Here is an 8029-nt window from a genome sequence, read left to right on the forward strand (position 1 = left end):
GTAGACATCGTTTATCTTGATCTCAGTAAGGCTTTTGATAAGGTTCCACACACTATCCTTGTTGACAAGTTGGTAAAATGTGGTCTAGAGCCTGTTACTGTTAGATGGATCTGTAACTGGTTTACAGATCGCACCCAAAGAGTGCTTGTGATGATTGGTTCCTCATCCTCTTGGAGAGGAGTAACAAGTGGAGTGCCTCAAGGATCTGTCCTGGCACCTGTAAATGATTTGGATGAAGGAATCGAGGGTACGCTTATTAAATTTTTGCAGATGATACTAAATTGGGAGGGGTTGCAAATATAGTAGAAGACAGAAACAGGATATTTTACCAACCCCTCCCCCCCAAAAAAAACCCCCTTCACCCTAACCCCAAGAAATCCAAGCCACCCAAATTAGGAAAAGTAAAAGGACACTGCACTTTTAGCATTCCCCTCACTAAAGTAAGATATGGGCAAATTGGCAAAAAAAACCCTCCCCAGGCCCCCTCCCCCAGCAGAACCCTTTAACCCTAACCCCAAATAAGCTACCTACCACCCAAATCTGGATACGTAAAGGGACTCTGAGTCTTAAAAAGTCCTTTTACCAACTAAAATAAAAACAAGAACCCCAAGACTGTCTTACCTTAGACGTCTTCTCTACTCCAGGCAAGTCTGGTAAGGCTGAGAGAGAGCAGCAGCAGCTGAGGCCAAGGGCCAGCACAGCACAATCTATCTCACACACCAAGACACACCAACACAGCAGCAATGGAGGAGTCCAGCCAGGCAGACTCCTTAAAAAGGTTCTCTGGCCCTACAGAGAGCAGTTTCAAAAAATAGCACTGCTCTGTGATTGGCCCGATAACAGTGCTTACTTGGATACCCAAGTAAGCAAAAGATCAAAAGAACAACAATGTTGCTGATGGCTGGGGGATCAGCTACACAACAGCCGTGCAAAGCATGCATTTGCAATGCATTTTGCAAATGCATGCTTTGGATTGGCTGCTGGGGCTCCTCTTCCCCCTCCTCCCCCTCCCTGATCCCAGGGAGGCTATGGGAGAGGCGGGAAAAGGCTACCAAAGGCAGGAAAGGAGGCAAGCAGCTCCCCTGAGGCTGCAGAAGCCCCTTTCCCCCCTTTTCCATGGATTTCTGTATACTTCTGAATATCTATACAGAAGTATACGGGGAGCTCGGCTCCCGTATAATGGGCCCCATTTGTATTTGGCTGTATGCGATTCCGTATACAGCCGAATCAAGGGAGATTCGACAGTTGATTTGGTTCGGCCGAACCGAATGCACACCCCTAGTCTGGAGTCCAAGTCCTACAGAAAAAGGTTGAAGGAGCTGGGTATGTTTAGCCTGGAGAGGAGGTGGCTGAGAGGTGTTATAATCACCATCTTCAAGTACTTGAAGGGCTGTCATATAGAGGATGGTGCAGAATTGTCTTCTGTGGCCCCAGAAGATAGGACCAGAACCAAGGAAATTAAAACAAAAGAGTTTCTGGCTCAACATTAGGAAGAACTTCCTGACCATTAGAGTGGTTCCTCAGTGGAACATGCTTCTCAGGAGATGGTGGGTTCTCCTTCTTTGGAGGTTTTTAAACAGAGGCTGGACGTCCATCTGACAGCAATGTGGATCCTGTGAATTTAGGGGGGGAGGGGGGTTGTGAATTTCCTGCATTGTGCAGGGGTTGGACTATATGACCCTGAAGGTACCTTCCAACTCTATGATTCCTAGAATTATGACTTATCTCCAGACTACAGAGATAAGTTTCTCTGAAGAACATGGCTGCTTTGAAGGGTGAGAGTGAAGGAAGAGAAGAACCATGAACCTGGAAAAGTTTTAGAACAAATCATCAAACAGTCAGTCCTGGAACATTTAGAAAGGATGGCTGTGATTACTAAAAGCCAGTATGGGTTTGAATACAGTACTGCTGAGTGTTCCGAGCCCCCACTCAACTCCTTGCAGTGCTCATATCCAATCTCATTACTGTATCTGAAGTCAAACCTCATGAGTTTCCTGGCTCCATGGTATCCCTAGAATTTGTCCCCTTGCTCTCCACCCCTTAGAAGCCCTGCCTAGATTCCTTTGCAGCTGAAAGATCTCTCTCCAGCTTAAAACTGGCATCTGTGGGGACATCAGAAGGAGTGATGGCTGTAGAAAGACACCCATCTCTCCTGATCAGTTGAGAATTCCATCTGCATGAAACATTTGCATTACATACTGACTCATTTGTAAGTTATTTTTTAAATTCATGTGAGCCATTTTCAAAGTCTGAAAAAATAGCTGAGAAGTTGAAGAAATATATATTATATAAGTGATACATGAAATACATTTATAAATAATACTGAAAGTGCATATATTTCACTATTCTATCATGCAAACAATTCAAATTGGTTTGCCTTTCTGCAAAACCTTTAATTTTGTTTACATCTTATCTTACTGAATAATGGAGCCGTGAAGGTTATCTGAATCTGTTCAAGCAATGTAAAGTCAGATAAGCATTATCAGCATTGTGCCTGGATCCGCTCCTCTAAGATATAGAGCTTCCATCTTCAACCAGAATGTATTATGATTCTTTAAAACACACACACATAACTTGTAATATGCTATCTGAAAAGTTTGTGCATTTATCCAACTTGAAGTTGTGATTCCCCTGGAGATCTTAGCTCTGCAGCTTAGCTCATTTTTGCAATAAGGTTGTTAAGGTAGTTTTATTAAGCCACATAGGTCTTAATACTACAGTGTAAAGAAAGCCAGGGGAAATAAGGGATGAGAAAATGTACAGGGCAGGCATGCTCTTTCAAACATGGAAATTAACTGAAAGGTCAACTCATGTTGCTAACTTTTAACAAATACAAAATGAATGGGAGAACTGCCTACCTACTGGGAAATAAAACTAAATGGATGGGGGAGACATATGAGCCTGGTCATGAAGAGAAGGGGGGTATTTGTGTCTATGTGGCAGAGGGGAGTTTTCCTTTTGGACATGGGAAGTATCAAAAATGTTCTCTTAGGGAGATTTGAAAGTTAGATCTATGGTCAGATACTTGTTATGACTGAGGAAGGACTGGAACTTTCCTGTCTGGTCATTTAGATACTGAGTAAATTGCTGGAATGGCCCACTGCTTATTGTTTTGGAAATCTGGGTTATTAGTTGTGATCAAATGAAAGTGAACCTGTGTGCATACACACTCACAAAACAGCAAAAATAAACAGTTTGCAAGTCCACACTTTTGTGATCTCACTGGGGCAATGTATTTGCAGGAGCTGCTAAATGTAGCTATCTGCTGTATGTTCAACCAAGTTCTTCAGACTAACACAGGGAAGACTAAAGTTCTAGTTTACTCTTTACTCTCTATTTTACTGTGCAAATGACTTCTGAAAGGAATGTAAAACAAATTGAGGGACTGTGCTGGTTTTCTTTCCTTTCTCACAGCTCACCTGGAACTGACCAGGGCTTCAGCTGGCCCAACCTGCTATGTGGCAGCCACATCATCCCAGGCTAGATGGTGCAGTATGCACCATCTAATATGCAAATGAGCTCCTGCTGGGCTTTTCTACACCCCCCCAAAAAAGACACTGCTGATGTGTACATATGTACAGAAAAAAGGGGGAACAAGCCATGAGAAAAATGGGGATACCCAGGGATAAGGGCCCAGTGGCATCAGCTTGTACAAAATAAGAAAAAAACTTTTAAAACTAGGTGGTGAGATGGTATTACAGTTGAAAGAAAATAGAAAAGTAGCACACAGAAAAGCCAGTGAGGATGATCCTGTTTGTTGAACAGTTCTGTGGGGGTTTTTTCTGATTAGATGGTTCCTTGTTATTCTGTCTTCTCATTGGCTCTCCTGTCTCATGGATCACAGTGAAAAGAAATCAGGCACACATTCCAGCATAATTGTCAGACTATATTGTTTCCAAATACTCCCAGATTACAAAATCTGTTCAGATTTGGAGAATTTGCATTATTGACTAGGTCAAATCTTGATTAATAAAGTTCAAATGGCACATCCTTAATCTGAAGTACCACAGATATAACATCACTGTTTACAAAATATTAAATTATTGTTCACTCCCACAATCAGATTTGTCAGTTCCTTTTGGAAAAAAAAATTCTTCCCACTTCTGATTTCTGTGATTTCCACCCTCAGTTTTAATCCAGCTGCTTCTGTCACCATCTTCTTCCTGGCTGTCATTCAGCAGCACACAAAACACTAAACTCAGGTAAGCACGACAGTCTCACAACATAGTAAAATGCTATTTTCCTTTCACTATATTCTATCCATGTTCACATAAGATGCTTTTACAGAGCAATGCCAATCAGGAGTAACCCCAGGGACATCAGTTTTGGTTTAGCTCCACAACTAGATATTAAAAGAATAAAATCATTATATGGTGGAAAGTGCTGTCAAGTTGTAGCTGACATGGTGACCCTGTAAGATTTTCAAGGAAAGAGACAAACAGAAGTGGTTTGCTATTGCCTGCCTCTGCATAGCAATCCTAGACTTCTTTGATGGTCTTCCATCCAACTACCAACCAGGGGTGAATTTTCACAGCTTTTGAGATCTGATGAAAACTGGCTAACCCATTCAGGTCAGGGCAAAATCATCTGTATATCTAATAGCAATGTGAATATCTAAATACATGGATTGGTATCACACTGACACTAAACAGATTTTCCTGCAAACATGGGGAGAACCCCTAGGTTTGCAGAAAAATCTTAAATCACAAAAAATACATGGGGGTTTAAAATCCCCTTGAAATAAAACATTATTTCTGTACATGCACTTACCTGGAGAACTGACAGTGGCTGCCACAGGCAGCTGCTCCAGGCCCCACCACAGTGGTGGCAGATGTCAGGAGAGACTCCAGGCCTGATTGGCTCTGTCGGTGAAGAACTATGGGAACCTCTCTAAAGCTGTATTGATAGATGCCAGGAGACTCTCCAGTCTTGGGTGCAGCACTGCTGGTATCTGAGAGGCTCTCTGATCCTGACTGTGGTAGCTTGACCAATCAGGAGACTCTTCAGGTTTGGAGCAACTTCCAGACTCCACTACTGCTGCAGCTAGGCCTGGAGCTGAGCCCGGCTCAGCAATAGAGCAGCTTCTCTGGAACTAGAGCAGCTTCGTGACACTGTAGCTGCTGTGGCTGATAGGTTACGGGGGTGGGGAAGAGACAGAATACTGATGAGAAGGAGAGGGGGATAAATAGAGCAGGAATAGGTTGACAGAGAAGGAGAGGGGCAGATTGATGGAGAAGGGAACAAAAGGGAGAGAATCTTAGAGAAGGGGTAGTGGAGATCAATGGAGAAGGGGTAGGGGTAAAAGAGAGTGGAGATAGGTTGTCAGAGAAGGGGAAGGAGGAAGAAAGGGAGGATATTCTGAGAAAAGGGAGAAATACAGAAGGGGTTACGTTGACAGAGAGGGAAGGGTGAAGAAAGAAGGGGAAGTTTGTTAGAGAAGGGGGGAAAGGGAAGACAGTGAAAGGGAGAGGGGTACACCCTTCCACAAGTTTCTTGTGGTCACCACTTGTTATACCCAATTTATTAACAAAGGAAGAATGTTCAACTATGGCCCATTTTGAAGATGCATAACTGACCTCTTGAAACAAACAAACAAAAAGTGGAAGGAATTCTGTGTCAAGTCTTTTGTTTAAAGTGTCTGTCCAATCAAATTGTTCAATTTCAAATGAGCAATGAATGTCCCCTCAAATGAAGAATGCTGAGAGATTCTTTACTCAAACAGTTTATGATACAAAGCTGAACTCGTTTATTTCTACTTCAGACATATACCTGAAGAGGAGTCAAATAAATGTTCTGTTCTAAAGGTAGCTTTTAAAAACCATTAACTATTACTACTTCTTGGTGTCACATCCTTTGGAAACAAAGAAAACAAAAGTGGCCAAGAGCAGTCGAAATAGACCGGTTCTTCAAACATAAAGACCAAGTTTCTCCCCTTGTCTTTCAGCTATGAGCGTTTTCGCACTGACCTTACTCGGGAGCGACATCCCTCTTCACCGCGCAGCGTCTGTGCGGATTTCACACTAATTGCTCCGCAGAACCCGGAAGAGCCGCAAAGTCCCGCGGCTTTTGCGTTGCAAATGTAAACTGGCCAAAAAACAGTTTACATTTGCGACGCAAAAGCCGCGGGACTTTGCGGCTCTTCCGGGTTCTGCGGAGCAATTAGTGCGAAATCCACGCAGACGCTGCGCAGTGAAGAGGGACGTCGTTCCTGAGTAAGGTCAGTGCGAAAACGCCCTATGTCTTCCTAAGGGCCAAAATAAATGTGATGTTTGTCACATGTTGTCCATCAGGATAGCCAACCATACACATGTAGTCAGTTCCTCTGAAGAACTCCTTCTAAAAGTGCCACAGGGCTCCAATTCTGGCTAAGATTGCGGTTTGGGGAGACGAGGGGCCCCTGAAACAGTGCAAGGATTGTTATTTGTCTTATCAGGTAGCTACGTGTGCATTGATGCTCAAATATGCAGCGGTTCAACAGGGCAAAAACTATCCCCTCATGCTGTTTTGGGTCAGGAAAAGAGGAGGCTAGAAATCTCATGGTCCCAACCAGCATTGGTCCCCCCAGCACTTTTTGAGAGAATTCTCTACAGGGATCAGTAGTGGCATATGGCTGCCAGTAGTCCCCATAGAGAACACATGGCAAATATCACATTTATTTCAGCCCTAAGGCTGGTTCTCCTTGTAACAGGCTTCTCCCTTTTCTGAGCTAGTATCTTCCCTATGACCTTTTATTTCCCATTCTCCATCAGTTATGTAGCTACTAGCTACACTTCTAAAACTTGCTTTGCCCCTCTTCAAGAGATTCGCTGTTCCAAGAAAGTAGCTTTGGGGGGAAAAACTCACTTCCTTGAGTCCTGCAACAGTAATTAAGCTAGATCCTTAATACTGACTTTACATGGTACACTGTATTTATTTTCTTTGCCAACATGACCCTTGAGATCCATAGTTTATTTTAGCTGAAAGCATCTGCATGTTGTACTTGTGAGACAGACTCAGAATATTTGAAGTTAATGAGGTTAACTTTTGTAGCCCTGAGATTTCAGTTTTCCTTTTGAATTTTATTTAGAAGTCCCAGTCTCATCTCTTTGAAGCTATTGTATCAAGATCTGTGACTGACCCAACTTCTTGTGAAGGAGTGGAGAATCAAACCCGGTTCTCCAGATTCAAGTCTGCTGCTCTTAATTACTATACCACACTGGTGTATGTAAGGCCCAAATAATGTTTTTAAATAGTTTTTTAAAAAGATAACTGTTTTCGCACACAGCTCACCTCGCAGTCACAGTCCTGTTCCCTCCGCAGCGTCTGGTCGGATTTCCCACCATCCGCGCCGAAGTTACAGGAAATGCCGCAGCTTTTGCATAGCAAACATAAACCGCTAAAACCCAGTTTACGTTTGCTATGCAAAAGCCGTGGCACTTCTGCAACTCTGGCGCAGATGGTGGGAAATCCGACAGACGCTGCGGAGGGAACAGGATTGTGACTGCGAGGTAAGCTGTGTGCGAAAATGGTCGATGTTTGTCTCTGTGATTAACTCAGGCTTATTAATTTTTCCAGTATTTGAAAAGGCAGTAATACTATCCCTTTTATTCAGCCTATACTGCTGTGGTCCAACATATGTCTACATAGAAACTAAAGGTTCAGAGCAGCAAAAGTTAGCCAAAATTTACAGCTAATGCATTGTTAAAAATGGAATGGATATTTATGGTGTCACAATCCATACATTTATTTACTTCATTTTAATCCTGCTGTACTCTGAGGAGCTTTGAAAAATGTGAAGAGCTACTTTCTGCAATTTTATTGTCACAAGAACACTGTGACTGATTTCATACTAGGGCTTGTTTCTTGTGGAGAGTCTTTTTGCCCCTGGTGCCTCTCTCTGTTTTTGCATAAGCTGCCCTGGAGCTGTGATTTCCTGTGCTGCTTTTCTGCAGCAAGCAGAAATCACTTGTAAGAGGATCTTGCTTGCTGCAGAAAAGTGGTGTGCCAACTCACAGCTTCAGGGCAGCTTGTCTGAAAATGGAGAGAAGTG

This window comes from Heteronotia binoei, chromosome 9, assembly GCF_032191835.1.
Source record: "Heteronotia binoei isolate CCM8104 ecotype False Entrance Well chromosome 9, APGP_CSIRO_Hbin_v1, whole genome shotgun sequence".
NCBI classification, from domain to species: Eukaryota; Metazoa; Chordata; class Lepidosauria; order Squamata; family Gekkonidae; genus Heteronotia; species Heteronotia binoei.